The sequence below is a fragment of the Canis lupus genome, chromosome 8 (assembly GCF_003254725.2).
Source record: "Canis lupus dingo isolate Sandy chromosome 8, ASM325472v2, whole genome shotgun sequence".
Lineage (NCBI taxonomy): Eukaryota > Metazoa > Chordata > Mammalia > Carnivora > Canidae > Canis > Canis lupus.
Genome location: NC_064250.1, coordinates 34,296,381 through 34,315,312, shown reverse-complemented (window position 1 = coordinate 34,315,312; position 18,932 = coordinate 34,296,381). Strand labels below are relative to the sequence as shown.

General features: G+C 38.9%; 1 long non-coding RNA gene across 13 annotated transcripts in view; it reads right to left on the bottom strand.

Annotated features, from left to right (window-relative positions):
- LOC112657682 (uncharacterized) overlaps positions 1 to 17,219 on the bottom strand; it is a 176,008-nt gene extending 158,789 nt beyond the window's left edge. For 9 of the 13 annotated variants that reach the window (XR_007412687.1, XR_007412692.1, XR_004817845.2 and 6 more), the window contains exons 1-2: positions 17,025 to 17,219; positions 11,289 to 11,317 (exon numbers count right to left, since the gene is read on the bottom strand). This is a non-coding gene — a long non-coding RNA (uncharacterized LOC112657682). Of the gene's footprint in view, positions 1 to 11,288; positions 11,318 to 11,806; positions 11,885 to 17,024 lie in introns of those variants that run through there. The other 4 variants (XR_007412686.1, XR_007412690.1, XR_004817843.2 and 1 more) reach the window with 3 other exon arrangements.
- Positions 17,220 to 18,932: the final 1,713 nt, after the last annotated feature.

Below are 18,932 nucleotides of genomic sequence, written 5' to 3'. Positions count from 1 at the left end.
CTCTTCCTCCCCAAATGTCCTCCCTCTCTCACAAGTTACAGAACTTGAGAGCACGATTTCTTGCATACTAATTTAAATGATAAGGCATTTATTTATCTGTTTGTTTGTTTGATTTTTTGGTTAAAGAAAGGTAAATGAAGGAAGTCTGGGGTAAAATAGCTCCCTCTGGGATCTTAGCTTCAGCTGTTTCTCCTTGTTTTAATAAAATCACTTCTGGAGCACCTGGGTGACTCAGTCAGTTAGGCATCTGCCTTTGGCTCAGGTCATGATTCCCAGGACCCTGGGATGGAGCCCTGTATTGGGCTCTCTGCTCGGTGGGGAGTCTGCTCCTTGCCTCTGCCTCTGCCTCTGCCCTCTGCTCAAGTGCATGCTATTTCTTTCTTTCTTTCTCTCTCTCTCTCTCTCAAATAAATAAATAATAAATAAAATCACTTTGGATTCTAAATATTTTGTCTCCAGAAAACCATCCAGAACTGAGGTGATTTCAAAATATTAGGCATATTCTAGGACCCAATACCCCAAGGAGTTAAACTGTCTACAGATCATTTAGACCACCCACCTGTAATAGATGCATGGTCTGTCTAAATTCCACAAAAATGCAAAGGCCTGCCTCTTGCTATCTCTCCAAATTGTGCCCAGGAGGCTTTGCTCCCCTTTAGAACTGCTGAGCTAGACAAGAATTTTACTCCTCTGGCCCAGTGTCACTTGCAGGTGGGAGGGAAAGGGAAATTAAGACACAAATTCCATTCCTAGTGAATAAATGTTGAACCCAGGAGACCAGTTTATCTAAAACTGGGGAAGAGAATTTTGGGCTTCACATACTTATGCACTGTGTTTCCATTCAAATGATTCTTTCTTTTTTCCCCCCAATACATCAGTTCCCATAAAAAGCATTTTCTTTTAATAGCCTAATCAAACATGAAAAAAGAAAACTTCCATGTTGAAATTACTTTCAGATCTTACTTATGGGTCATGCAAACCAAACACTTATATTTCTTGTATTCAAATCCAGTTTTTAATGAAAAATTGATCCCCCATCTTATTCACAAAATGACTTTTGGTTGTGTCCAAAAGAGCCAATACACTCTTAAAAATCTGGCACTCCTAGTGTCATTTAAAAGAACACAGGCAGGGATCCCTGGGTGGTGCAGCAGTTTAGCGCCTGCCTTTGGCCCAGGGCACGATCCTGGAGACCCGGGATCGAATCCCACATCGGGCTTCCGGTGCAGGGAGCCTGCTTTTCCCTCTGCCTATGTCTCTGCCTCTCTCTCTCTGTGTGTGTGACTATCATAAAAAAAAAAAAAAAAAAAAAAAAAGAACAGAGGCAGTGAAAGTATGGTGGGCAGAATTGTAAGCATAGCCCCTAAATACTCACTTTTGTATGATTCCCCTTTCTGTGGATATGATGGTATATCACTCCTGTGATTATGCTACACTGCATGGCAAATGGAATTTTAAGGATATAATTAAGGTTTGACCTTAAAATAGAGATCACTTAGGTGAACTAGGGCTAATTACAAAATCCCTGGAAAAGCAAGGAATTTTCTCTGGCTGGTGACACAAGTCAGAGAGATCCCCACTTAAGAATGAGTGGACAGGAGTGCCTGGGTGGTTCACTCTGTTAAGTGTCTGCCTTCGGCTCAGGTCATGGTCCTGGGGTCCTGGGATTGAGCCCCACAGGGGCTAAACAGGGAATCTGCTTCTCTCTCTCTCTCCCTCCGCCCTTCCCCCCTGTTCATGCTCACTCTCTCTCACACTTTCTGTGTCTCTCTCTCAAATGAAAAAAGAACGACTGGACATACCACTGCTCATGAAGATGGAGGGACCACATGATGAAAAATGAGTGCAACCTCTAGAATATGACAATGGTCTCCAGATGGCAGCAAGCACTGAACTGGAGTCTTAAATAGCCTGGATTGAGCTTGAGAGCTAATTCTTCTCCTAAGCCTCCAGATAAGAACCCAGCCAAACCTCACAAGGCCTTCTGACCTACAAAACAGTGAGATAATAAATGAGTGTTTAAGCCAGTAAGTTTGTGGCAATTTGTTTTGCCGCAATAGAAAACTAACATGGAAGGAGATGAAGGGGATCTTTATGGGAGATGAAGATTCCCAGAGGCATTCCAAGTAATAAGTGCATCCCTGGAACAAGCATCCCCCTTACAAGGGGAGGAGATGCTGAGAGCTGGGAATAATGTTCATTCTGAGGTAATTCTTAATATGTTATTTTATAGCCATGTTCCATCTGCTGTTTTTGAATCTGTCCTCAGAATCCACTCCTCCAGTCCAAACCCACTCTAGGAGGAGGACAAAGAGACTGAGAAGCCTCCCTGACCAGGCCAGCAACATATGGTAGCAGCAAAATGGGCACATTTGTCCCTTCCTGCCCCACATGTGTCCTTCCTTCTGCCTTTCATGAGATAAAGGCTACTAGACTGTTCTTTCTTGGATAACCATTCTAGCCACACCATTGGTTAGTCTCGACTGGCTCCTCCAGCCCCACTAGACATGCTGCCTAACCCTCTGTTAGTTGATGGACCCATTTTCCCTGCTGCCCAAGGAGGTGGAAACCAGGATGGTCCAGAGAGGTCCTTACTGGACTCCATGGAAAGGGTGTTACTGGTCTTCCCAGGGGAAGCTGAGATCCATGACCAGGGATCCAGTAATAGAACAACAGTAGAAGCTATAATCAGTAGCCAGAAAGCAGAAGTAAGCCAAATAGACAGTCACAGGAGATGGTAGGTGAAAAGTAAATGTACAGACTGGCCCAATTTAATTTTGTTGGGAAGAATCATACTGGGTTGAGTCATTTTAAAAGATGAAATATGGGGCACCAGTGGCTCAGTGTTGAACATCTACCTTGGCTCAGGTCCTGATCCCGAAGTCCTGGGATCGGGTCCTGCATCGAGCTCCCTGCTGGGAGCCTGCTTCTCCCTCTGCCTGTGTCTCTGCCTCTCTTCCTGTGTCTCTCATGAATAAATAAATAAAAATGTTTACAAAAAATCAAAATAAAAGATGAAATACATGCCTATTGGACCCAGCACTGTGCTCCCCTTTATCACTTTGGAATCTCATGTACTTGAATTTCAGCACTTTCAGCCTTACCATGTTGGCATCTCTGTTGCACTGACACTGTCACATTCTCTCTTCATCTCAAAACCTCTCTTAGGTTTCCTGACACCAGCCTTTCCTGTTTTTCTTACTATATCTCTGGTTTCTTTTTCTCTTTTTGAGATGGTCTGCCTCTACTCACCCTTAAAATTGGTGTTCCACAGTGCCCCGGACCTTGACCAGTTTCTCACTCTCTCCATTCATCCTAGGTTGTTATTTCATTCACTCCTATGGTTTGGTTTCAACACTCACAGATCTGATGACTCCTAAATGTCTATCCCGAACCCATTCCTGTCTTGAGCTCTAGAAATTTACATATAATCATCTCCTGGACCTTGCAAGTTAGATTTTCTATTGGTACCTCTAATTCAACATGTCAGATCCCCAAACTATGTTCTTCTTCCTTCTCCTTTATCTGGGATCTAGCATCATACTGCAATTGCTAATTAGAAGTCTATCTGTTCTGGGGGTCAGATTTTCATTCTCACACCCTGAGACCCAAATTACTTAGGTAATAAATACTTAACGTTTGATAAAGAACAGTCAAACCAGTTATTCTTTGGCTTTAAGTGAAAGAAATAGAGACAGCAAGAAAAGAAAGACCAGTTTTACAACATCAATAGCTCATAGGAATGTAGGTGAGAAGTGTTTCTCTGATCAAATCTATATGCCAATAGGAACAGACCTCTCTAGGGGAAGCTGCCTTAGACAAGACACAGTCTGACATAGACTGGATAATCTTCTTCTAAAATTTCTCTCAACTGAGTCATAGGAGCTCATGCTTCTCCCTAACCTGTAAAAGTTTGGTCCTTTGATGATTCAAAGCCAGGATCCTGGTAATTTTCTTACCTGAGGCCAACTCCCTAATAGCTTTAGCTTCCCAGCAAGATGCCAGGATTTCCTGGAGCAAATAGCCCACAGTCAGGGCTTCCCCCAGTCCACTTGTGCTTATTTCTATTTTTTCACACAAGCCAGGAAGATCATTCACACACACCTCTTGTTACTATTCCGTTTAATTATAATATAATCCTACATATGCAAACATGAAAACAGCAATCATGTTTTATTCCAAGTTCTAATTGCATGTAGCAATCATGTGCTTTCACTAAATTATTTCCATCAAGCGTACATAGCACCATTATCTCCAGCATGCCAAAAGGCCCACCTGCAGCCTCCCACCCCCATCAGAAAAGCCAATTTGAGTTTCACATACTTGCTCTGATGTTTCATATAGTTGTCCTTCCCCCACACCCACTCCCTACATTTCTATATGCTGAACCTGTGTGAGTTCAGGTCCACTGTTCAATTTTCTTTCTCACTAGCATCAGAGACCCGAGATATTGTCTGTTCACCACTCCCCTCTTGCTTTTGTGCATAGGGATGCTGTCAGCTGGGCTTTATCCTTAACCATTTCTTATTCTTCTGATTCTAACATGTTCATCTCTTTTCCATAGGCATCCTTATTACTTTTTTTCTTGAATAATACCTTAAGCTAATCTTATTAGCATCAACAAAAAATCTTTCTTATTCTTTAAATCTCGCCCCCACCTAAAATAAAGAATAAAAAAGAGAGAAGAATGTCCTTTCCCTACGTTCTTTCTGAGACTCATTTCTCACTCTAGGAATTGTGCGTTCTTTGCTTTATTCTCTCGCAACTCCTTTTCTACATTACATCATTGGAAACGAGCCTAGAAATTAGGCAAGTCATGTACATAAAAATGAAGGCTAGAGAAAGAAAACATGAGATAGTGAGGTGGTGAATTACTAAGCACTGGGGTTAGCAAGTGTTTGAATTTTTGTTTCTGCTCTTCAAAGTTTTTGCTGTTGGGTACATTCCAAGCTAGGCCTCAAGTCATTACCAGAACAGGTCATCTCAGTAGGTTTTTCTTTTACTTTTTTCCAAAGATGTTATCAATCAAGCTTTCCCAAAGGCTCACGGGCTATTAGCAAAGCAAAAGGGAGCCTCAGTGTCTCAGACACAGGATTACCATCTGCTACAGGAAGCAGGGCTGAAACCAGGAGGATTTGGCCTTGCACTGTGTCTCTATGTTTGAGAAAAAGCCTGAGAGAGCTCTGAGGACCTGAAAAGAACTAGCATGACATGACTATTTGAAAAAGAAATCCTGGAGCATTCCAGAGACATGAAGACAAGCTCAGCACTATGCAGCCAAAGGAGATCACTCCTTAGGGACTGGTTTGTGGAATTGAGAGAAATGACTTTTAAGAAGTGGCTGTCTGAGTGAGAACAATTAGGGACTTTCTTTATATTTTAGGGCTGAGCTGCATGCTCACTAGTCTTAAATGCAAAGGTTGAATATAAAATGAAACAACAACAAAAAAATGAATACATTTTCCAACTGTCTGCATGTGGCCAGCTGCCAATCTGCCTAGCCTGAGTGGTGATTCTTGCCCTAAAGTTAGCAGAGACATGGGTTGCATGTTCCTGTTGTTTTTCATTAGTGTTACATTTTAGCCATTTTAGTTGTGAAAGGCTTTGAGGTTTAACAGGAAAGACAACAAATTGTGGTCAGAGTTTAGGATTATAAATTTACTTCTACTATTCACCTGAGGCAAAAAAAGTACACAGTTTCTCTTAGCCTTGGTTTCCTGATTCATAAATTGAAAAAATAATTATTCTGCTTCAAGGCTGTCTTCTAACTGTTATTCAGGTCCTGATTTAAATGTTACCTCCTCAGAGTGATATCCTATCTGAAACATCTCCCTCCCTCCAACCACATGGCCACTTTCTGTCACATCATCCAGTTCCAGTTCTTTCCTCAAACTCTGCTTTTAAATTGATTTGTTGCCCATCTCCCCTAATGAAAGTATAAAGACTAAGAGGGTAAGGACCTTTATCTTTGTTGATTCCTTCCACAAATACTGTTTAGCAGTGTCTGGGTGCCAGACGCTGTTCAGTGCACTGGGGATGCATCAGTAAAGTCAGGAGATTAAGAGTGTCTTCTAGCAGAGAAATCAGGCCTTGAACAAATGAGCAAATAATTTACAACAGGTTCAGTGGTAAGAGGTGTTTTGAAGAAGGATAACATTTTTAAAGGAATAAAGTAGGCCAGTGTGGGGGTATAATTTACACAGGGTGATCAGGGAAGGCCTGAGGAGATGACATTTTAACAGAGACCTGCGGGGAAGAGCAAGATGTGCAGTTACCTGGAGCCAGTGTATTCCAGGAAGTAGGAGCCGTTAAGGGCAAGGACCTTGAGTGGTGTTTCCAAAAATAGCAACGGCAGTATGGCTGGAGATGAGTGAGCCAAGGCCCAATGGGGGGAGATGGAAAGGGAGCCCTGCTCATGGAAGCATACGTGACTTATGGTAAGGGCTTTTGATTTTATTCTGAATGTGATGGGAAGATGGGCTAGTTTGGGCTGAAAGAGTAACTTCTGTTTTCTTTGACTCACTATGCCAGCTGTGTGGAGAAGAGATTGAAAAAAGTATTTTTTTTTTTAATTTATGAGATTTATTTCTTTATTTTAGAGTGGAGAGGTAGGGGGCAGAGGAAGAGATTTTCAAGCAAACTCCCTGCTGAGGGCAGAGCCCAAGGTCAGGCTCCACTTGGGCTCAAAGTGGGGATCGAAGCAGGGCTTGATTTCATGACCCTGAGATCATGACCCCAGCTGAAACCAACTGACCCACCTAGGTACCCCTTGAAGAAGGTCTTAATGGAAGCAGTGTGACTATGGAAGTTATTTATAGTAATGATCTAGATAAGAAATAAAGGTTTTTTGAGTGGGTGGCAGCAAGGGTGGTAGTGGGAAGGGCTTCAATTCCACATGTATCTTAGAGGTAGAAGCTACAGGATTTCCTGACACATGGGGCAAGCAGGGGAGTAGGGAGAGAGAAGAATCAAGAGCATCTTCCAGGTTTTGGGGGTGCCTGGCTGGCTCAGCCAGTATAGCATACAACCCTTGATCTAGGACTTGAGAGTTCAAGCCCCATATCAGGCATAGAGACTACTAAAAAAAAAAGAATGTCCCCCAGGTTTTGGCCTGAATAATTGAAACAGAGAGCTGGAGAGCTTAGGGGAGGAGAGGATTAATATGAGAAGCACAGAGGCAACAGTGACTTTGGATTTGAGATATTAGTTAATTTTGAGATACATATTAGAAGCCCAAGTAGAAATATTGAATCAGTTAGATACACTAACTCAGAAATTTGAGGGAAGCTATAAAGACTGGAGATGTAAATTTGGATAACATCAGCTAACAGATAAAATTTGAACTGTACATCACTGTACCATTGGTACCCAACACAGTATGGACACTCAATAAATATTTGTCCAATGAATGAATGAATGAGGATCAAATAAGATTATGGGTATGAAAGTGTTTTTCAAAATGTAAGTGCCTCTGCAAATAAAAGGTTATACACAATATTATAGTACCATTATCTTACAAACAGAAAACCTTTGAAAGAGCGATAAAGATTTAGCAAAAGCACAACTAGAAATCTTGCTTCTAACAGAAACAAACTCCAGATGGCTTCTTTCCTCCTCCCCTTTTTGATATTTAAAGTTGATACTGTCTAATACTGTAATTAAGGGCAGTAAAGCACCATAAAAAACTGAATGCTAGTGAAATATAGCAATGTTTTTTTCCTAATCATGGCTCTTCAAATTGTCAAAAAGATTTTCACAGCAATTTTTCAAACTGTTTCAGAAGGAGTACTTTTTCAAAAAGTAACTCTACAGCTAGATGGATTTTGTATGGACTTTCCCACCCCAGATCATGCTATAACTCTAAATTCAACTGGAATTATTTTGCATTAAATAAAAAATAGCTCTGACTTTCTTCTGTTTGTCTTTTAAGTCACAGCCTGATATTCTCATTAAAAAAAGTTACTTGATGGGATGCTTGGGTGGCTCAGTCAGTTAAGCATCTAACTCTTGACTTCATCTCAGGTCATGATCACAGGTTTCTGAGACAGAGCCCCTAATAGGCACTGTGCTCTCTCCCTCTCCTTCTGCTTCCTCTGCCCCCACTCCTGTGCACATGCTCTCTCTGTCTCTAAAATAAAATAAAATAGGTCTTTCAAAAAAGACAAAAAAACAACTTGATGAATTTTATTGGGAAAACTATTGCTTTCGGACTTAATCTATGATCCAGTAAAATTCTCTGGACTTTTTTAAGCATGTGAAGGAAATTAGAAATTGCAAGTTATAGTCCCTCTACTGATTATAGAAATATAACAAAGGTAAAGGTTTTCTGCCTATGAGAGCTAAGCATTGTGATATGAAGACAAAGTCTCCTGGACCAAGAGAGGAGATAGTTAAGTAGATGGATGGATGAGTGAAGGGATGGATGGAGAGAAGTGAGAGTTGAGAGAGAGAGAAAGAGGAACAGGAAGACATGGGAGAGTGAAAGGGAAAATGAGACATTCTGACTTTTAATAAGGGACCATAACAATTCAACAGGGCAAGGATAGTCTTCTTAACAACTGACTGGTACAATCAATATCCCTATTGGAAAAATAAACCTGAGGCTTACTTCACATGATTTGCAAAAATTAATTTGAAATAAATCATAGATATAAACGTAATGACTAAATCTATAAAATGTACAGGATGAAACATAGAAGAAAAAATTTTTGACTTTTATTTAGGCATCGTTCTTATGATACAAAAAGCATGAATCATAAAAAGAAAAAAAAATCATATATTAAACTATCAATTTTAAATAGTTTTCTCTGAAAAGCACTAGCCAGATATTGGAAAATCATGCAAAAGACTGGGAGAAAGTATTTGCTAAAGAAACATCTGATAAAAGACCTTCTACTTGGAATATATAAACAAATCTTACAATTCAAAAATTTATTTAAAATTTTAATAGGCAAAGATTTGAACACATTCTTCAGATGATATGAGAATGACAATTAAGTGTATGAGAAGATGTTCAACATCATTAGTCATTAGAGAAATCAAGTTAAAATCACAATGAAATAATACTCCATACGTAATAGCATGTCTCAAATTTTAAAAAAACAAAACTGACAGTGACATCTACTTTTTAACCATGAAGAAATAAAAGGAATCATACTGGAAACTGAGGAATAGAAAAACTGTGGCAGGTTCATTCATATACACCTACATATTACCCAGCTATAACTACTGACACAAGCCAGAACATAGATGAATCCTAAAAACATTATGCTTAAAGAAGTTAAACAAAAAGATTCTTTTCTGCTTAATTCATTTATATGTTGTTATTTTTTAAAAGACAAAACTATTGTAACATAAATAGGTCAGTAGTTACCAGGACCTGGGAGTGGTAGAAGAAAAACAGATTGCAAAGAGGCAAGTGAGAACATATTGGGGTGACAAAAATGTTCTATATCTTCATTGTGATAATGGCTACATGTCTGTGTAAATTTGTCTCAACTCATAGAATTGTACACTTAAAAATTGGTAAATTTTATTGTATGTAATTACATCTCTATAAAGATAATTCATTTGATGAGATTAAAACATGTTAGACCATCAACAAGAAAAGATCGGCCAACTAGAAGGCAAATCAATAGAATTTATCCAAAGCAAAACACAAAGAGAGAATAAAGTGTTAAGAAATGAATAGAACCTCAGTGACTTTTGGGTGAGTAACAAGCGGTCTGACACAAGTGTACTTAGAGCCTCAGAAGGAGAGGAAATAGTGAATAAGAAAAAAAAGAAAAAGAAATAGTGAATAAGGCAGAAAAAAATATTTGAGTAAGTATTGGTAAAAAATATTCCAAATTTAATTAAAAATACCAATCAACAGATGTAATCAGCTTAGTGAACTTTGAGAAGATAAATACAAAGAAAACCAAAACAAGGCACATCATAAGCTGCTGAAGCCCCAAAATAAAAGCAGCCAGAGGAAAAAAAGACATATGACATACTTATTTAGAATAACTACCAACTTATTGGAAACAATGTAAACCCAAAGAATAAAACTTTCAAGTGCTTAAAGAAAAACCAGTCAAACTAGAATTATATGTGCAATGGAGATATTCTTCAGAAACTAGCACAAAATAAGGACATATCCAGATAAAAGAAAGCTGAGAGAATATGGTCCCAGGAGACTCACACCCATAAGAACTGCTCAAAGAAGTTATTCAAGGTGAGTGAATATGACACCAGATTTACAGGAAGGAAGATAACACACCAAAAATAGTAAATATGTGGTTAAATATAAAGACTACTTTTAATTAAATTCTTTAAAAGATAATTGACTACAAAAAGCATGTCACATTATAACAATGTAACAAATATAGACATTAAATGTACAATACCAATATCACAAAAATGAGATAGAAGGTAATGAAATAAGGGTGAATATTGTAATCCCTAGAGCAACCACTAAAACAAATAAGAATACAAAAGTTGTAGTTCAAAATCCAGTAGAGGTGCTAGACTACTATAATAAATAATATTTTGTTAATTCATGATAAGGCAGGAAAAAAGGAATAAAGGAAGAACAAAAGGGACAAACAGAAAACCATATACTCAACCATATCTATCATTTATATTAAATGTAAATAGACTAAACACACAGGTTAAAGACAGAATTTATCTTATTGGATTAAAAAAAAAACCAAATACATGTTAGTTTCAAATGATGCACTTTCAATATAAAGACACAGATAAACCCTTAGTAAGAAAAAATTGAGGAAGTATACATTTTTAATATCAGGAACAAAAAAAGAGACATCTCTACTGACCTTGCTGGTATTAAAATGACCAAGCCACTTAAGTTCATATTTCAGCCTTACAGCCTAATATTGTGTCCCAAATGGCCACATATTCATCAAGATGATGACCAGTAGTTAGTTACCAGAAGCCATGAATTGTGCTAAAGAGTTCAGGTATATTCTTTTAATTAGTCTTTTCATAATCCTGCACTGTAGACATATTTTTATTAATATTTTATAGATGAGAAAAATCAAAGCTGGTAAAGAGTAATTGACTTGCCCAAGGTCACACAGCTTGTGAATAGCAGAACCACCTCCTTACTAAACTCACGTTTTGTGAATATATTCCTAACCTCATAACTATCTCATTAGAATGTGTTTAAATGTATATATTATATTTTAAAGGAAAAACAGGTTTTGTTTTTGTTTTGTTTTGTTTTGTTTTTTTGAAACAATCTTATAGCCTGAAGGTCTTGAAGGAAGAATGAAAAAGCTACTCACTGAATTGCTGCCACTGTCACCATGGAAACCTGAAAAGAGATTACATACACATCAATTTTACAACTCTATCTTTTAATAAGTGCAGAACATAACCACAGGCTGCTGACTCCTCATGGAAAACTCCCTGAAAAAATCCATCTAATCAAAAATCTCCACAGCTTTTCTAATACAAAAATCCCAATTCACACAGTAAACTGAACTTTGCCAGATTGAGTGGATAATGAGTCTCTTTTCCTAAACTGTTGTCCATTCTCTGTCTGTTGAGAAGTGAACCAAGACAAAAAACAAAAGCAAAATGAAAATAATACTGAAAAGCAAGAACAAAGGGCTACAGTGCGTTAGATACTTATTTCCTAAGAGCCAGACCAAGAGGTTCTGGAGAGAGGACTATGGGTACTGATTTAAAGCCACAGTAAATATCACTAAGACAAATAGGCAAAGGTAAATTAGTCTTTGACAATGGAGTCAGCAGCTTCCACCTAAATCAAAATAAACATTCCTTGGCAGTGCAGACTTACCTCTGTTGACTATTTCTGTGATGTTCTGGTATAGACATGGTTAACTCAAAGTCAATTGTCATAGTAAGATGAAATTCTGAAATTCAATAAAGCATATATCTATTCACAAAGAAAGAGTGGTGTTTTTGTTTATCTAAATTTAGGTTCTTAATATGCCTCGTCAAAAGCTGATTTGAAAAGTCATTAAAGGAAACTGAAGAAGAATTGTAGAAAGAAAGAAAAGTAAGACATGGTTTGCCAATTTTTTTTAATAACATTTGACTCTGGCTCAGCCGGCAGAAATGATTTAGAAAATATGTTAACTACAGTTTAGTTTGGTTGCAAATGGCAGAAGCCCGAGAGTAACACGGGCTTGAAAAATATAGAATTTGATTTCTTTCTTATTTAAAACTCTGCATAGATCATCTAAGGCTGATATGGCAGCCCCACAATCGTCAGAGACCCAGTCACCTCCCCCGCCCCAGTCTAGTTTATTGTCCGACCATTCTCAGCATGTGACTTCCAACCGGTGCTCCAAGATGGTTATTGGAATGACAGACCACACATTCACAAGAGAGCCCACAGAGAGGAGAAAGGAATGAAGAAGGATGCTCCCTTTGCTTCTAAGGACACTGTTCTCTAGTGTCATACACTTCCACTTATACCACATTGGCCATGCCAGATATGAATGTGTCTACCCCTATGTGCTATAGACAAGCAGGACCTCACATGTCCTATAAAAATAGCCAAAGGAAGAGGAAGAGTTGCTCCCTGCATCTGCAACTCAAGGGAACCACCAGAGTCAGGTTTGCTTATTTCAGTTGTCAGATATTATTTCAAGACACAATTGTTACCCATACTGTATTTGTCAGGCTTTGTGTAAGATTCTGGAAATAAGAAAGACAATAGAGATACATAAATCATTTCAACGCAACGTGTAAGGAATTTCATAAAAGTAAAAAAGCAGCTAGCTATTACATTGCGAGGAGACTTTTCAAGGAAAATTTCACAGAGGAAATGCCATATAAGATAAGTCTTTCAAAAATATGACTTTGCCAAGTATATTGGTAGAAGAGAGCTGGGATGGGGGTGGGGAGATAAGAGTTGGAGAGTGTTGGAAAGTGGAGAAGGCTTTCCAGGCAGAAGGAGGAACAGATGCAAATGTGACAAAATATGGGAAAGTATGGCTTGCTAGGGAGCTCGAGGCAGTTCCACAGGAGTTGGAAAGGGGATGAGGATGTAGGAAAGAAGCCAGGGAAGAGTGGTAGATGAGACAAATGAGACAGGTTGGAGAGCTCATGCATCATTCTGTGCTCAGTAGGCAGCACTGGAGATGTCTAGGAATTAGGGGATCACAATGAGTTTGTGTTTTGAATAATAACTCTGGAGGGTATGTGGATATGTGGAAGTCTAATGGAAGAAAGGCATAACTGAAAGCTGAAAACATGTTCATCTATCAAGTATTTACTGAATGTCAAGTTGGCTGTAGGCAGACAACAAATATGGGAACCCTCAAGGACCCACAGCAGAGGAAGGGACATGAACTGGTGTCAAGAGTACTCTGCAATGTGTATGATCACATGAACTTAAAGGATGATCTGGGAGGACAGTAAAGAAAGTGCCTAACTCTGCTGGGATAGAAGCAGAAAATTACAGAAAAAAGTGAGCTTCAGTTTATAAAGATTGAATAGAATTTTGACAGGTAGTCAAGGACTGCAAAGGGCATTCTTGGCAGAGAATCTGGTACCTACAAATATAAAGAGGCATGAGGAAAAACTATAAGTAGTTCACTGTAGGGGTTTAGGATGCAAGTGTGGGTGGAGGGGTGGAAAATTCGGCCCATATCAAGATGGAGACAGCTGGAGAGTCACATGATCAGACGTGGTAAGAGATTGCAGCAAATGTCTAGTTAGGAGGAGAGGGGGAGATGAGAGCCTGATCTAAAATGGGTGGAGAGAGAAGTCACCAAGCTGGAGATGTCCCCTTTGTTCCCTGGATACACTCCATGCCCTCCTCCCTGCTCCATTGCCCAGGAAGCTGAATTTCATGGGTTGCATCAGTCAGCTCTCTTATCTTCTGACTTCCAACTGAGTTTGGCCAATGGGGAACAACAGAAGAACATTAACAGGAAGAACTTGAAAGAATGAGGTCAGGTTCCCTGCCTGGGGAGTTACCCAGGGCTGAAATCCTGCTTCTAGTCAGTGTTCCCATCTCCACAGAGCTCTCATGCTTTTCTTCTCTGTCCCAAAGCTCTGGCTTTCTTTTGTTTTCTTTGTCTCCAGAATCATTCCTTGCCCTTCCCCGCTTGGGCATGGGAGTAATAACAACAACCCACTACCTCCAGGGTGTTACACTATCCCTGTGGCTTCCCTACACTACACCCTTTGTGAATGGTCCCTTTATTAAATTCTCAAATTATGTACTAAGTGTGCCAACTGTTTCCTGCCAGGATCCTGACTAATATAATTAGTAAACACCACCCTCACTTAAACCTTTTTTTTCACGACTCTTGTGACTTTTCTGTGAAATCTGGAGCACCCAGTTTTTTAGGGGGATGTTCGAACCCTCAAGATGGTTCATGGCTCTCCCAGTACTTTTCATTAATTTAGTATGTCAAAGATCACAGACTGGTAGGTCCAGATAAATTCAGGTGAACGAAACTAAATTCATACTATCAACCAGTTCACAAATTGGGGAGGGGGGGTATAATTAACAGTAAAACCTAGTAGACTAATCTCTAGCATACTTCCTTAGCATGATACAGTTTAAGCAAATAGTCCAGACTGAATGAAAATCATTTCCATGGGAATACATTGGTCAAAGGGTACAAACTTCCAGTTACAAGATTAATAAATTCTGCCATCTGATATATGGCATGGTGAATACAGCTGGTAATACTGTATTGTATACTCAAATGCTGCTGAAGAGTAAATCTTAAATGTCCTCACCACAAAAAAGAAATGGTAGTTATGTGATGGGATGGAGGTGTTAGCTAGTGCTAGGGTGATAATTATTTTGTTACATATATTGGTATGTCACATCAACATTTTGTACATCTTATACAATGTTATATGTCAGCTATATCTCAATAAAACTGGGGTTAATAAAACTAGGGTTAAAAAAACCCCATAGTTTAAAGATAGAGAAATGAAGTCACATGGAGGTGCTAGAACTTGTGCAAGACCACAGAGCTGGCCCATATAGGAGGCAAGAATTGAACTCCAAGCCATTCAAAAACAGTAGAAATAAATAAATAAAATAAAATAAAATAAAATAAAATAAAATAAATAAACAGTAGCAAACCATTGTTCCACCCCATCTCTCTCCCATGCTAGAACTGCATACCTCAGAAGCTGTTCATCAGCATCTGGTAAAAACAACTTTAAAAAAAATCATTATTTTAAATTCTTAATTCCAGGGACAGAGAATCTGATTGTCTATCTAAATTAGGCATTCAGTTCTGATCCAGTCAGGATGGCTTGCAGTATAAGCAGGAGGCCTGTAAATTCCACACTCTGTGGGGAGAGAAGTTTCCAGAGAAAGGGTACTGTTATAAGATGAGCAGACATCCCTAAAATATCTATTACATTAGATCATAGCCCTGGTTATTCTTTTTTTTTTTTTTTTTTAAAAAAAAAAAAAAAAGGAGGAGGGGCAAAGAGAGAAGGAGAGAGAGAATCTTAAGCAGATTCCATGCTCAGGTGACCTGACATGGGGCTCATCTAACAACCCTGAGATCATAACCTGAGCCAAAATCAAGAGTCTGATGCTTAACCGGCTGAACCACTCAGGCGTCCCAGTCTTTCTTTAAATGAATAATTTCATAAGGCAGATTGTGATGTACCAAGAAAGACTTATTTAAAGTCCATCTTGTCTTAAGGCATTTTAGTGCCTTTTTTTTGAAGAGAAGGAACAATAGCATATTTACAATTCAATTATATTTCTATTATTCTACTTCTAGTCAAATTAGACATTCCTTAGTTCCACAATGATTTCTCAGGGGGGAGGGGTGTTGTCACACCTGCCACACAGCTGGGTCCAAGGACTGCCTGCATGCTCCCAGCATGCTCTGGGGTTAGTTTCCATGCCAACCAGTCTAGGAGTGTTTCCACCCTATCTACCCGCTCCAGGACAGACATTAACAGAATAGGCATATATGAGAAAGAGTAAGAGACAGGTTGAATAAATGTATGCAATTATTTTTATAGCACTGCAGTCCTAAATTATTCCTTATGCTAGTCCCCTTTATAACACAAGATAATTGGAGACAGATTACGGTGTCTTTCCCGCTAAGTGCTTAGAGCTTTTTCAAATATGCTATCACATTATCTTCACAGCATCCCTAAGAGATAAGAAAGGTCTTATTTTGCAGGTTGGGAAACTAAGGTACAGAATGGTATAATGATCATTTTACACGTTCAGGATGAAGTATATTAGCCTTAGGATGGAATTCAAGAAACCTACCTGTAAAATCTGCATTTTCACTATTCTTTTTTTTGTTCTCCTATCTCCATCAGCTTTAAGCTCCAGAGAAAATCAAACTCAACACAATTTTTTTATCAAATCTCATCCTCATTATAGTTTGTGTAAACTGTACATATATAAGTGGTAGAGGAGGTTAACTGGGGAGGACAACTGAGTAAACTATTAAAAAGGCAGGTGAACACAAAGATTGGGAAACAAGAAAGCAAATATATCTTTCACTTAAATTAAAATATTTCACCTAAATTTTCCTTCAAAGAAAGGAAACAACCACTCAGCTTTGGAATCACAGGAGGTTAATCCATTGGCATGAGGCATATGTGTAACTCAAGCAAACAATATGACATCAAATATGCCCAAGACTAACAAGAGACATCTCAGATAGTGAGAGAAAAACTCAAGAAGATATGCCTTCTCCCCAACTCCCAAAATGAGCTAAAAAGACCCCACTTTTACCTTTTCTGGGATTCTGCCTTTGGTCTCCACTGTCTCAGGGAGAGGAGACCAGGAGCACATCATAGGAAAGGATAAGAATCACCTTTGTAAGCTGGAAGCTGAGGACACACGAAACCCTATGATGTCCAGAGAGACACTAACTAACTAACTCCGTTGTTTGAAAGATCCTGAGATTCATTTCACCTCATTAGTCCACATGAAAAACTACAACCAAAAAAGACAACACTCTAGCCAGTGAATGCAGAAGTACCAGAATGTAATTCCATGGCCCTGATGTTTCTCCAAAGCAATAACCAATCACCTCAAAAGTCAACTGCCAGTGACATGGTAGTGTCAAGGTGCTTTATGAACCCAGAGCTTTGGGCAGCCCGGGTGGCCCAGCGGTTTAGCGCCACCTTCAGTACAGGGCGTGATCCTGGAGACCCGGGATTGAGTCCCTCGTTGGGCTCCCTGTATGGAGCCTGCTTCTTCCTCTGCCTCTCTCTCTCTCTCTCTCTCTCTCTGAATAAATAAATAAAATAAAAAAAAATGAACCCAGAGCTTTGGTACCCAGTATACTTATTCCAGATTCATGTATGCATATACACATACATACACACATTTACATTTGTTTCTTTCCTCTCTTATTTCTTTTTATGCAATGGAAGATGTATTAAATCATAGTATATAAGTATTGTTAACTTTAAATCATAGTATTTAAGTTATAGGATATCAAGGGGAAAAGTACATATCACTCAAGGTCTTTATCTCCTTTTCTGTGAAAGGGATTAGCAAATCCTTGGTTGTATACAGGATAGTTGTATCATGGTAGGTAGAATTATGACCTTGTCAATGTTTTTAGTTGGAGATTTAGTATTGTTTAAGGAGTTGTATATAAGTACCAAGTTGATGTGGGGTGGATGTGATGGTTAATTTTATGTGTCAACTTGACAGGTTAACCATTATTTCTGAGTGTGTTTATGAGAGTGTTTCCAGCAGGGATTAGCATTTGAGTTGGTTGACTAAGTAAAGAAAATTGCCCTCCCTGATGTAGGTGGACATCACCAGCCCCTTGAAATCCATATGAGGGAGTATTGATCTCCCCTGACTTCTCAGATCCAGGAAGTATTAACTCACTCACATCACTTTACCCTATGTCTGGTATCTTCTTCGCGGAGTGGAATATCAGCCTAGGACTATCTTCTTTGTCCCTCTCCTGAGCATCATCTCTGTGATATCCATTGCCTAATTGCCTTGGAGCAACAAGCTCCAGTGGGACTCCCTACCCCGTTCCATCCCCAGGAAGAGGAGCAGAGCTCTGGAATAAAGCTTAAGAGATTCAAATCCTGGCTAATGGTGAACATTCTGTTGACCAATAATAAGTGAACATAGCAATGTTACTTCTCCTCTCTGACACTTAGTGTTTCTGCCTATAAACTATGATTATTAACAATACCAACCTCATAAGGACATTGTGAGGATTAAATGAGATAATCCACATAAAATTTCAGTCTAGTGGCTAGAAATAGTCAGCACTCAGTAACTGCTAGCTACTTATTAAAACAACTCTCCAGAAATCTGTCTCAATGAGGAGCTGTGCCTTTGCTCATCAAAAAGGCCTTTCTGCTGTACTCAAAGAGGGTAAACACAAAAGAAAGCATGGAAAACTAAGGACTAGAAAATAGTGAGGCTGTGTAAGTGGCCAATCAGGAGGAGCCAATTAAATAGTTGCCCGAAGCATGTATAAAGCGTCTCTCTGGACAGAATGGAGTATAATGTGTATAAGCAGTTAAATGGGCACATTTTAAGCCTCTTAGGGCAAATCCAAGAAGGGACATATTAAGTGTATTCATAAAAATAGACAGACTTTGGAAAATATACTTAATTAAATGAAAGATTTGCATTGGAAACTAGTCTTTCCCCAAGCTCATTAGAATGGCAAGTCAATGATCCCTTAACAAATTTAGAAAGTTGCTTTTATACGGTGGGAAGATTAGGAGACTAAAAAAAAAAAAAAAAATCAATACACTAGAAGTAAATCTGTGCCATGTCCAGACCTCAAACAGAACTCATACATTTTAGGTGGCAAAAAAGTAGACCCTAGAGGAGAATTCAAGAGACACAAGTGATATGCTTAAAGTATTCCAAATGTATTTGCAAAGAAAGATTTATTCTTTGCTGTGTTCAGTATATTGCCTGGAGCAAGAATAATCTCTTCCTCACGTCTCAG